Raw genomic sequence first — 12,860 nt, forward strand, 5'->3', positions numbered from 1 at the left:
GCGTGGTTCCACTGGGGCTCGAACCCAGGACCTTCTGCGTGTAAAGCAGACGTGATAACCGCTACACTACGGAACCCCCCCACGTGCCTTCTGCGCACGAGTTTAGTAATTCCTCACAAAGACATATTAACGTTATGACAAGAGATTGTAATGATGTTTGGAATCTGCACGGAGAGAAATTTTCAAAGAACTTCAGACTATCCAGGGCAGCCCTGAAAAAATAAGGCCACCCTCTGGTTCCACTGGGGCTCGAACCCAGGACCTTCTGCGTGTAAAGCAGACGTGATAACCACTACACTATGGAACCGCACGCACGCTTAGCACCCCAGAATTCAGTAACTCAGGACAAAGACAATGGAACATTTGGAAAAGGTATTGAGATTTGATATTAAGCGATCGTGCCCGGAGAGAAACTTTCAGACGTTTCCGGTGTCACTGCCATCCATGCTTCTCCTCCCGACACAGCGCCACAGCGACTTGGAGGAAGGGGAAAACCGCCTTCAGGACTCACCCTTCTGTCCTGATGGATGCGGCGCGAGGAACTTTGTGCGTGGCTCTGTGGCGCAATGGATAGCGCATTGGACTTCTAGACAGGTGGAGACATTCAAAGGTTGTGGGTTCGAGTCCCACCAGAGTCGCTTTTATTTTGGTAACGGGGAGGAATTTGCAAAGTGTGAGGCGGAGGAGAATGGAAAGTGGGAAGAGGGGACACACACAAAAAACTTTACGATTTAAAATTTCCAGTCGGACTCGCCCATTTTGAAAAGGAAGTAATTCGAGTTCCATAGCATGTCCCCTGGCTTAAAGGTTAGAAATCCTGCTATTCGAGTCTTTACCCAATCATTTTCATATGGCTCCAGTTTCTGGTGAGGAGATAAAGGAATTAGCAAGATATGGTAAAAGTTACTAAGATCTTTTTCCATGTCTTTCTTTTACATCGGGCATAAATCAATTTGAAATTTTTCTGAAGTTTAGAGTCGCTCAGTATTGCCCGAGTTGCCTAAAAATAAGGTCTTGCTCAACTAAGTACCAGAATGGCCGAGTGGTTAAGGCGTTGGACTTAAGATCCAATGGATTAATATCCGCGTGGGTTCGAACCCCACTTCTGGTAGAGGTTGGTTACTTTTCTGAGCAGAAACCTTTCCAAATTCTTCCCTGTTTCGTAATCTGAGGGGTCCTCGTAATAGTATCATAATAGTAACCAGTACAGCCTGAGTCCTTAAGTGACGACGACATTTTGAAATGTCTTTTTGCCACACATAGAAAATATGACGAAAACTTAAGAATTGATAATTTGGAAAATAGAAAGATATCTTCATGAAACTATACTAAATTGTGGGGGAGAGAGGGAGAGGCACATTGCTCTGTAAAAACGTACAGTCTTAGTCAAGTTATTCCTTGAGATCCTACTATGTGCTAAGTACTGTTCTAAGCACGGATTATGAGGATGCAGAGATTTAAAAAATATATATACACACGCACATAAAATAACAACAAAAGACAAAGTCCTTACCAACAAGTTTACTGCCCAGTGGTGCTTACATGACAAATTGACAGAAGGAAGAGATGGTTTATAAACAAGCAGACAAATAAATTGGAGAATTTCAGATGACAATAGTGCTATAAAAAAAATAAAACAGGGTCGCACAATACAGTGGCAAAGAACTCTTTCAGGACAAATTTATTTCATTTGATTATGAAAATGATTTGCCTTGACAGGAATGTTCTTCCTCTCTCCTCTCTGTGCCAGACAAAAACTTCCAAGGACCAATTCTACCGCTCCTTTTCCACTGAAACCCTCTCTGACCAATGACCCTCAGCAAGTTACCCATTCATTCATTCAAGGACAGTTTTTGAAATTTCCGTTTACAGTTAGGCACTGACTCAGGTATTGGGGATATACAGAGAATTCCTGTCCTCATAACAGAAACACTCTAAGAGGGAAGACAGACTCATTAAACAGATGTGTAAGGTAGGTTGTGGTGGACACAGCAACAGGGACAGAGCCCGCACTTCCTAACCTCATAGAGAGGATCAAGCGAGGATCTCAGAGGCAACTCCTGAGCCCTGCATGTAAGGATCAGCCAGAACTTCCCAAACCAAAGGGGGTTAGAAAGTGGGAAGAGGGTGGCATTTCAAGATGTGACACAGGGGGCAGGGAAAAAAGTACTATGGAGTGTTAAATGAAATACAGTTCCGGTTACTTCTCAATGCAAGGCAGGCCTGGGCCACACTATTAACACTTGGTATACTATATAGGGTTTGAAACTTTTGGTGTCTGTTTGGTACTTGTCAGTCTGGTCTGTCCTGGGAGAATAGGAAACAGATCTGCATGCGCTCCTTCATTCAAAGCTGTGCTCAGCAGCCACTGTGTTCCTGGCACTGTTGTGAGAAGCGGAGGTTCCGTGGTTCAGAAAGGAACAGTCCAAAGGCTTATAACCCCCCTGAGGATTGACCTCATGGCACAGGCAGCTCCTTTCTAAGGGGTCTGGTTTTAGTTTTCTTCTTAGAACCAAAACTTGCTTAGGGATCCACATCTTTATTTGTGAAAACTGTGTCTAATACATTTGTGATTTTGTGTGTGTGTGTGTGTGTCATGTTTTTAGGAAACTATCCAGCTTAATTAATTACAGTAAAATAACTTTAGCATGTGAACTCAAGTATTTTCTCCATTAACTCAAGATGAAGAGTTAATGAAGTTCATATGAAGTACATGTCACACATGTTGATTTTTGCATGTTATGAAAAAGTTGAAAATAAGGGAAAACTCAGATTAAATGAATAGTCCTTTAAAAAGTTGTAAGTTTCAGGGCTAGCCTGTGGCTCACTCGGGATAGGGAGAGTGTGGTACTGATAACACCAAGGCCACGGGTTCGGATCCCTATACAGGGATGGCCAGTTAGCTCACTGGGTGAGTGTGGTGCTGACAACAGCAAGTCAAGGGTTTAAGATCCCCTTATCGGTCATCTTCAAAAAAAAAAAAAGTTGTAAGTTTCACCTTTTTGTATGTTACATGTCTTAAAGTAAACATTACTAAAAGTTACTTTAATTTTTAAAAAACAAAATGTAAAGTGCTGCTAAAAGTAAAGAAAGACTGCATCATAATGTGGACAAATCCGTTTGTTTGCATGATTTAGTATCTTAAGTAAAAGACTGTTCAATGAGACAAGCTACGTAACAGATTACTTCATGGTCAAGAATGCTTTTTGTTAAATGCTTACATGTAATGAATGATACAGACAGATACTTAGGAAAATACTCCCAAGAAGTGTGAGTATTTTCCAGAGTGTGTTGCTGACCAAAAAAGTGCTTAGCTATAATTTAGGACCTAACAGCTAGTGAAGAATGACCTTTGCATATTCACTTGTGATTTTTCAATACCACCATTCCCCTCTCAAACAATAAGGCATGGAGGGATTTCCACTGAGGAGAAAGTTTGTTCTTTTATACTCTCTCCTGGATCCTTAGAAAACATAGCATCAAGGAGGCTTTGATGTGAAGGGCCACCTATGTGATCCCAGAAGTGTGAAATAATTTAACAGATCACATTTTTAAAATTTATTTTATTACAAAACTAATATACATACATATTTCCTAAAATCCAATAATACAGGTGTAGATGAAGGAAATAATAGCTTCCTATCACAAACTTCATTGTCATTCCCCAAGAAGCAGCGATTTTTATCAAATTGTTTTTCCATCTATATAGATCTCCTGGTATATGCAAATAACATATATGCAAGTATAGCTATATACAATTAAAGGATATATGTATATAAACATATAAGTATATCATAATAGTGTTTGGCACTTTGTATTTTTTGCTTAACATAACATGGATATCTTTCCATAACCGATTATTTTTTAATCTTTGCCCATTGTGCTCCTAATATATTTCTCCATAAAAGAATGCAAACCTCACACTCCCCCACACAGTTGGGTGTCTCTGAACTTCAAGAAGAACTAAAATGGGTGTGAGGCCCACTCTACAGATTTCGAATCCTCCCTTTCGAGGAATCTTGTCCAATGCCTCAAGGAAATGCCTCATGACAAAGAAGTTATGAAGAAGCAGGACAAATTATAAAATTGACTTATTAGGTACATGTGGGACAAAGCTGCCAAAGTAACAGGACTCCCTAAAAAGATAAAATGCCCCCTGTAACCTGCCTGATCAAAATCTTTCAGTGGCTGCTTCAGAAAAATGTTCTGATTCCCTAGCCAAGAAAATAGCGTCATTTCCCACTTGCTGTTCCCTCTCCTCAAATTCTCTTCCCCAGTCTCAGGGGCCCAGTCTCCATCCACAGTTCAGTTCAAGCATCACCACCCTCAGGAAAACCTGGAGAACGCTTACTCATAGTGCCTGCCAGGTCCTCCAGGATCCGCAAAGGCTGGTCTCACACCATCAAAGCACTTGATTGAGTGCTGCGTTTTTGCGTATTTTCTGGCCCCACTGAGGACCAAGACTGGGTCCTGTGGAATACACTATAAAGCATATGTACCTCACAGGGCCTGGTTTTCCAAAGCCTTGTAGTTTCAAATATTGACCTTGCAGAGAACTGGTAATTTTCCCCAGACTATAAAATCTCTGGTGTAAGATAAAGATTTGTGGCACAGCAAGGTTGCTGGCTCAAGGACAGACTAGTTACTGATTGATATGTAAAGATACTGGGAAATTGCTGTAAGAAGGAATGTTTGCTAAGATCAAGCTTTTGTTGATAGCCTTACTGGAATGTCATCTGGCTTGTTTCACTGAAAGTTACCAGCCTATATTGTTAAACTATAACCCCACCTATGTTCTCTTCCTGTAACTTCCTGGTCTGGAAAATAAATGCAGGAAGAGAACCCCAATTTCGGGTTAATTTCCCAAAGAAGGGATGCCTCTCACTTGAGGGTTCCCAGGGAAGTTAACCACTTTGGGGCTTCTCACTGCTCAGAAGAGATAGGCTTTTAGTAATCCTTTGTGGCTCTGTCACCCAGGGGAAGTGGAGTGACAAATCCGTGAGGGGAGAAGCAACAGAAAGCAACAGGGTGCTTGCAACCCCATGAGGTTGCTGAGCTCCTGGAGCGCGGTATGAGTTCAATATATATCTATCAACTAGATTATTGGAAACCTAATTATTCGTCATGAATAATCGCTCTGGGGCTCTTCAAAGACCAACATGGACTTAGAAATCCCTCTGCTCACTGGTAGGCCCGCCCAGGGGTACTAAACCTGGGGGGATCCCTCCTGGGAAGTTCCCTTTAAGGCGCCAGGTGTTGAGCTGCTGGGGGGGGGGGGGGGTCAGGTCAGGCGGACAGCTATGTTTTTAGTCTTTACAGTCTACGTGTGATGGGAGAAAAGGAGAAGTAACGTCTGCTCGATCTCGATTTTGCAGGTTCACCACCTCTCAGGGAATCAGTAAAGATTCAAGATTTTAATGCAACAGGGAAAGAATGCAGCGACGTGGTCTATATTACTGCGGATAGGTTACAGAAAGCGCTTCTCTCCCGAGCCCGGATAGCTCAGTCGGTAGAGCATCAGACTTTTAATCTGAGGGTCCAGGGTTCGAGTCCCTGTTCGGGCGAGCCGTATTTTGAGCTCGAACATGAATTCAAGTGTTGGGGGTAAAGGGTCAGTAACGGGGAGGTTAAGCACAACCCCATTCCGCACTGGGGGGCTTACAACCCAAAAAGCAGGCTAAAGCTCCGTGGTGGTTTTGGGTGGAAAAGTCAAAGGTTAAGAAAGTGTCAGATAACGTTCTACTCGAACCGACGTTGCTTGGTCGTCGGATGTTTTTTCCCTTAAAACTACCCTGTATAGCTTTTATATTGAAAACATCAGTAAACACACAACCAAGAAAGTTGCACACCCGTCATCAGAGTCGTAATAGTAATGTTCACGGCAGGAATTGTGCACCTTCGAGCACCGAGGAACGTTTTCAGGTCCTTATTAGAAGCACGGGGAGGAAACTGAGGTTCCAAGAAGATGAAGACACGTAATTGGTCCGTCTCCAGCTCGGAACCGTCCTTCACCAGATTCCTAGCGTGGCTTTCGAGTCACCTGTTGAGACAAAAGTTTTTGAAGACGGTTTTCATGTCTGTCGTCAAAGAGAAAATGTGCATCCGCAGCGAGCTGACTGCACTGGGATCTAACCCAAACCTTCCGCTGACGAGCAGACCCTGTTGGCCACCGCAATACGACGTCCCCGTACCACATATGGATACCCAGCATCCCAGTGATTGTGGGACGGGGAACGGATCCTCCGTGATCTGACTTCTTTAAGAGGCTTAAACTCCACATCCTCATAATGCCTTATTAAGTACTATCATCTCCCAATTATGTGCTGCCTTAAGAGACATGGACCTCAGAAAGTGGACTCCGAGCCTGCAAAAACCTCTGCCGAAACCCGGGATCGAACCAGGGACCTTTAGATCTTCAGTCTAACGCTCTCCCAACTGAGCTATTTCGGCGAAGGTGCTTGCCCTTTTCACCTTAAGAAAATTTAAAAGAAAAAAAAAATGACTCCTTGTTTCTCTCCACCCCCACTTTTTTAAATGCCAATCTCACCTTCCAAACTGTATTATTTTTAGCTCTGCGGTCTTGAAAACAGTGAATAAGAAAACCAATTTTGCCCTGTGAGGAAACTAGCGAACTGCCTTGTTACTGTCTGCCCAGGGCCCTCATAAGAATAAAAACAGCCACTAAGAACCTACTGTGTGCCCAGCACTTGATCTACACCGTTGCATTCAGTCCCCACCCTCTACACCTACCCTAAGGTTGATATGATAATAAAATAATTTTTAAATGAAATAACTAATTTGCCTCCAATCATCCAGAACTGAACCAGAACTATCCAGCAGCTCCAACGCCTAAAAGGCTGTGGTTGAGACAGACTTTATTTTTTACTGTCACCTTTCACGGAAGGGTGAAAATCATAGCTGGAAAGGGAGAAAAGACTAGGTAGGACTCAATGCTCTTCACCCCTTGTCCTCTCCAGCCCCAGCCTGGTCTGTTCTTGTTAAGTCAGAAAATGGTTCAAGCAAAGAGATTGCACTTTTCAAGGATACCTAAAGTGGACTTGACCACTTTCCAAGGGTCTCCCTCAGGAAGAAGAAGAAAAATTGGAGTGTTTGCTACAGCTCCTTACCTGTTTCTCTCCCCGGAATGCCTCTGAGCCCCATGATTCACTTTCCCCAAGAAGCGCTCCTTGCCCAACCAACCCACTCTTCGTTGGACAAGTGACCACCGTTGTCCCTTCACCACATACCAGCCAACACAAGCCACATGAATATAGTCTTATGATCTTAGGTATATTGGGCATGTAGTTCTTTGAAATGGTCCCTCACCTGTTTCGACAGGTATGTTTTGTTTCATCGCTGGATTGAAAGCACTTTGTTAATAATAATTATAACAGCTTCCATGTATTGAATGCTTGCTTTTAGGTAGACTGTACTAAGCACTGTGCATGCATTATCTCATTTAATTATCACAAGTTTCTTGTTTCCTTTCCCCTGAGGAATCTGAGCTCTAGAGAGGGGGAGGTAATCGTGGGGTCTGTGGACCTTAGGTAAAGCTTTCCTGTAGGGAGGGTGAAGACCCTGCCTCACACTTGAGTGCCACCTCCACCTAGGCCTTGCCCCACTCATCAGGACTCCCTGGGTACCATAATCTGCCGAGAGGGCAGATTCAGCCCACATCCCCATCCTGTCAATGAGATCAAGACCGACTTTCTCCTGTTGCCTGGATTAAGCAAGGAAATTCAATCTCTAGCTAAGCAAGGAGAACTCTTGGTCCATTCACCTCACAGGAAAAATTAGTTTACCTTACACCTGAGCTTTTTGTGTCCACAAGCCAGCTTCCTAAAATCCTCTGCAGGAGCCGGATATTTCCGTTTTTAATTTATAGTAGGTGGGTGCTCACGTTTTTGCTTTTGTCCCATTCCAGTCCCTTAAATGCACTCTCTGCTAATATGCACCGTCTTTCTCCCACCAACAGAAGCTGCTATGTTAACCTCAGCCTCTGCCTGTATTCAGGGTCACACCTTGGGGATGGGGAGGTGGTGGATTTGACTTCGTTTATAGAGGGGAACAGCTCTGTGTGGGGCTTCGGTTTCTATACGATCATCGCTTTCTTTTAAGAGTGCAGAAAAACTCTTTCAAAAGGTAGCAAGGAGGGTTGGGAAGGTGCAGGATCTGTGTCACACTCTTCAAGCACCTGGCGGGGAGGAACCCGAGAGGGAAGGAACCCAACAGAGAAGGTCTGTAGGGGACTTTCACGGGGGAACGAGGGTGGCGGTGACTGGGGAGTCTCAGAGGCTTCCCGAAGGCTGTTTCCCATCCTTTAATGTATCAGTAGTTGGGATTCCTCAGCCTAGACGGTGGCTGCAGAATAAATCTATTTCGGCCCTCAGAGAGATGGACAGAAGTCCCCTGACATCTTTGCATGTATGTGTGTCCTCGTGGAGCCCCAGGCTTCTCCCCGGGAAGCAGTTGGGGCTAGTAGTGTGCACAGTCCAGGACTTTATTTCCTTCTTTATAGCTATCATCCAACACACATAACACCCTGATTTTTCATTATTTAAAAAAAAAAAAAAGAAAGAAAAGAGTGCGCCCGAACAGGGACTTGAACCCTGGACCCTCAGATTAAAAGTCTGATGCTCTACCGACTGAGCTATCCGGGCTCGCGCAGGCGCTCTCACTTTGGTGAAAGAAGACTGTGTGTTTGTGCTGCGATCTAAAGATCCCTCCTCCACAGCGGCGATTCAATGCAATTCACAATCCCGCCGAGAGGAGGAGGAGGCGCGGTGGAGAGTATGGAGGGAGGGTCATTAGATTGTCCTTTGGCAGCTGAAAACAGATTTCTTAAAATAAAACACACTCCTCTTTCCTGTGGAGACCCCTTGGCAAACGCGAACCCTGAGTTCTGCAAAACTGCGCGGAGGAGGGAGACGTCGCTTACGGTCCCCACCCATACCCGTTTTTTACCCTAAACCCAAAGCGCACACGGATGGAGACCACAGTCCAACGGTTAAAGGTGTCAGCTGCCCCTTCTTCCGAGAAGACGACACTTCGTAGTAACTTGTCCCAATCCCAGGGGGGCACCTCAAAAACAAGCGCGAAGCAGATAAGCTGAAAAAGAGATGATCTAGGAGGCGGCCAAGAGCAGCAGGAGTCACCGCTGGCCGGTGATTAGGACGGCGGGACCCCGGCCACCCTGTCCCCCAGCCCCCCAGACACCCCCCCCCGCCAAGCCTCTGCGCACGCGCAGCCTTTCGCTCGGTGAACACTCCCCTCGCCTCCTCTCACCTCTACAGGCTACTAGTTTGGTATTACAGATCCTGCCTGTAGTGGACTGAGTTATGTCCTCCCAAAACTCACTGAAACTTGAATTGTGTCCCCCAAGTTTATGTATTAGAGTCTTAGCCCCACCGTGACTGTTAAGAGGGTGGGAAATCCTATTATGGTAATTAAAGGTAGAGCCTTGAAGAGTGATTGGATTGTAGGACCGTGCAGTAGTGAATGGGTTAAAAATGGTGGCCAGGGGCGCGGTTCTGAGGGCTTTAAAAAAGGAGACTCTGTCTGTCTCTGCTCTCTCTGCTTCCATTATCTTCCAATGTGAGACCCCTGGGTCACTGTCACCACCACCAGATGAACTTTGGACTTCCCAGCCTCAGAAACTGTAAGCAATAAATGGACTAATACACTGCCAGTCCCTTTCGGTCCTTTGGACCTTTGCACATGCTGTTCCATCGCTAACTGGAATGTCACCTCCCTTTTTTTTGCAGAAGTGACAAGACGAAGGAAAAGGATCTTGAGTTTCCAGGCAAGCTGTGGGAAAGCAAATATATGGGAAAGTAATGGTAGGTAAAGGCTAGTTAAGGAAGTTTATTATATAGATTCTTCTGGTGCCGCCTCCAAGCTGATAAAGATCTAAAGATGTCTTTGGTGATCAACCTTTGTCCTTCCTGGTAGAGAAGGGAGGAGAGCTACTCTGTAGATGTATGTCCTGCTTTTAGGGAAATAGCAGGAAGGTAGCAAGCTGTCTTTTGTTTGTGCTTCTTCTCAATTGCCATCAGCTTTCAAAATAACCATGAGGCCAAAGTGGCATATTTTGCGGTGCCATATTCTGCTACCTTTCACACCTTTGAGGACACAGCTTAACTGCCATCCTCTCTGGGAAGTTCCCTGTGACCACCCTCATCCCTCTTCTCTGCCCACACCCTCATTTTCACTGTGGATAGGTCTGGCAGGCATGCATGCAGGCAGCAAACAGTTAGGAGCTGTTTAATCAATGCGTTAATATAGGAATATGGACTAAAAGGCAGGCAAAGTAGCACCTGCCAGAAAAAAAAAAAAAAAAAAGGACCTTATAACTGCCTTGAAAGGTAAGTTTGTAGGCAGGCAGGAAGGGAGTTTCAGCCAGAGACACCCCATGGTCGTCTTCTCTGAGCTTCTTGCTTGAATCCCAAGTGCTTCTTACAGAGATTCCCCCTTTCCTCTTCAGGTTGAAAACTGGACAGGGCTTGCCCTTTCAAAACAAAGGCTCTAGGTCTGTGACTCCCAACTTTATGGTCCCAAAGTGTTTGATCTTTGCTCAGAGCAATTTAACAATCTCATTCTTCCCCCCTTACCTGTGTGTAAGTAACACCTTAAAGCATGTTGTCAGGGTTCTCCAGAGAAACAGAACCAACAAGATAGAGAAATCAAGGTGCAGAGAGAGTTATTTAAAGGACTTGGTTCATACAATTGTGGGTGTTGGCAAGTCCAAAACCTGTAGGGCAGGCTGGCAGTCTGAAAATTCAGATAAGAGTTGATGTTGCAGGCTGTAGTTCCAATTCAGCAGGGTAGTGAGCTGGAAACTCTGGCAAACTTCCTGTCGAAAACCTGTCCAAAAAAAAATAGAAAGAAAGAAAAAAAATGAAAACCTATTAAAGTCTTGAAGAGAATTCCTTTTTCATCAGAAACCCCAGTCTTTGCTTTTAAGGACTTTGCTAATTGGATGAGGCCCAACCACATTACAGAGGGTGATCTGTTTTACTCAAAGCCTGATTTAAATGTTTTTTTTGTTTTATAAAGATGACCGGTAAGGGGATCTTAACCCTTGACTTGGTGTTGTCAGCACCACGCTCAGCCAGTGAGCGAACCGGCCATCCGTATATGGGATCCGAACCCGGGGCCTTGGTATTATCAGCACCGCACTCTACCGAGTGAGCCACGGGCCGGCCCCTGATTTAAATGTTAATCACATCTGAAAAAAAAATACCTTCACAGTAACATCTAGACTGTTGTTTAACCAAACAACTGGGCACCATAGCCTAGCCAAGTTGACACATAAAATTAGCCATCATAGGGCTGGCCCATGGCTCACTTGGGAGAGTGTGGTGCTGATAACACCAAGGCCACAGGTTCAGATCCCTATGTAGGGATGGCCGGTTAGCTCACTTGAGAGAGCACAGTGCTGATAACACCAAGTCAAGGGTTAAGATCCCCTTACCAGTCATATTAAAAAAAAAAAAAAAAAATTAGCCATCACACATTGCAGTGGACTGAATGTCCCCCCAAATTCACTGAAGATTAATTCCCACTGTAACTGCAGAGGGTGTAAAATCCTATTATGATAATTGAAAGGAGGGGCCTTGAAGAAACAAGTGATTAGATTACCATGCCCAATAAATGGATTAATCCATGGATGGTTTAATGGTGATCATAGACATGGTTCTGAGGGTTTTAAAGGGAAGAAGGAGCGAGGAATTATCTCTCTGCTTCTATCATTTCACTATGTGATATCCTATATTGCTGTAGTCACCTCACCAGATGTGTTCCCTGGACTTTGGACTTCCCAGTCTCTGAAACTGTAAGCAATACATATCGTTTCTTTATAAATTACCCAGTTCTAGGTATTTCTGCTATAAGCCACAGAAACAGACTAATCCACACGTGTCGACAAAAATCATGCAAAGTTTCAGCTGTCCAATCTGCTAGGCCACCATTTGGGTTTCCTTCCAAATCATCATTGGATTTTCAAGAGTCCCTTACCAAAGTGCATCTTTCCATCCAAAAACCTGACCACTTGGAGAATGAAGCCAGTCATCCACTAGCATCTCAGCACAGATTCACAGAACGGGGAGAGAGGTATAAACAGGTCTAAAAACCATATGTCTCCATGTTGCCTTTTATCACACTGCCAGTTCTTACAATGTGAGAACTGGCTCTCACTTCTGTCTCCTCATGCCCCAGTATGGCGCCTGGTTGAAAAGAAGTCACTCCCTAGACGTGTGCTGTTCCACTGCATTACCGTGAGTGGAGCAGCACATATCTTAACATTTTTTTTTTATTTTTTTTATTAGGCTATAGTCCAGAGCCTCTGGATTCCCCTGTCCTTTGCCCCTATCCCAAACCAACGTGGACAACTCTGGAAGCCTGAGGACAGATGGGATGGCTGATTCCTGAGGTGTTTCCTGGTGACCTCTACCACTGCCATGGCTTGTCTGTTGGTGGTGAGAACAAACCAGCTGATAGATGCAAATGCATTTTGTAAACTGCCAGGGGTTGAGAATCAGAAACAGTACCGGTCTCCTCTGAAATCCAGTTCGTCCTGAGTACAGTGGTTGCATATCTTTGCTGGGGCCGAGCGTGTGGGGGGAGGCACTGGAGTTCAGAGGGGTGGGAGGACAGGATGTATAACAGTGGTTTGCGATTTAGTAAGATAACACAGGACTTTCAGTTAAATCCGAATTTCATAGAGACAACGAATGTGTACTTTGATCCATGCAATATTTGGGACATGCTTATACTAAAAAGTATTTGTTGTTTCTCTGAAATTCAAATTTAATTGGGCGTCCTGTAGGAGAATTTGATCTGGTAACCCTAGTGTAGCCTTA

The 12,860-nt window shown here is 44.5% G+C and overlaps 7 non-coding genes across 7 annotated transcripts; 3 read left to right on the forward strand and 4 right to left on the reverse strand.

Annotated features, from left to right (window-relative positions):
* Nucleotides 1–3: 3 nt before the first annotated feature.
* Nucleotides 4–76, reverse strand: TRNAV-UAC (transfer RNA valine (anticodon UAC)). The gene has a single exon. It is a non-coding gene; the product is annotated as a tRNA-Val (tRNA).
* A 158-nt stretch (nt 77–234) lies between these two features.
* On the reverse strand, nt 235–307 carry TRNAV-UAC (transfer RNA valine (anticodon UAC)). Its single transcript has one exon. It is a non-coding gene; the product is annotated as a tRNA-Val (tRNA).
* Nucleotides 308–552: 245 nt separating this feature from the next.
* Nucleotides 553–638, forward strand: TRNAR-UCU (transfer RNA arginine (anticodon UCU)). The gene is given in 2 exon segments: nt 553–589; nt 603–638. It is a non-coding gene; the product is annotated as a tRNA-Arg (tRNA).
* Nucleotides 639–1,028: 390 nt separating this feature from the next.
* Nucleotides 1,029–1,111, forward strand: TRNAL-UAA (transfer RNA leucine (anticodon UAA)). The gene has a single exon. It is a non-coding gene; the product is annotated as a tRNA-Leu (tRNA).
* Nucleotides 1,112–5,491: 4,380 nt separating this feature from the next.
* Nucleotides 5,492–5,564, forward strand: TRNAK-UUU (transfer RNA lysine (anticodon UUU)). The gene has a single exon. It is a non-coding gene; the product is annotated as a tRNA-Lys (tRNA).
* An 813-nt stretch (nt 5,565–6,377) lies between these two features.
* TRNAF-GAA (transfer RNA phenylalanine (anticodon GAA)) lies at nt 6,378–6,450 on the reverse strand. Its single transcript has one exon. It is a non-coding gene; the product is annotated as a tRNA-Phe (tRNA).
* A 2,137-nt stretch (nt 6,451–8,587) lies between these two features.
* Nucleotides 8,588–8,660, reverse strand: TRNAK-UUU (transfer RNA lysine (anticodon UUU)). Its single transcript has one exon. It is a non-coding gene; the product is annotated as a tRNA-Lys (tRNA).
* Between the last annotated feature and the right edge of the window lie 4,200 nt (nt 8,661–12,860).

The sequence above is a fragment of the Cynocephalus volans genome, chromosome 4 (assembly GCF_027409185.1).
Source record: "Cynocephalus volans isolate mCynVol1 chromosome 4, mCynVol1.pri, whole genome shotgun sequence".
Taxonomy (NCBI): Eukaryota; Metazoa; Chordata; class Mammalia; order Dermoptera; family Cynocephalidae; genus Cynocephalus; species Cynocephalus volans.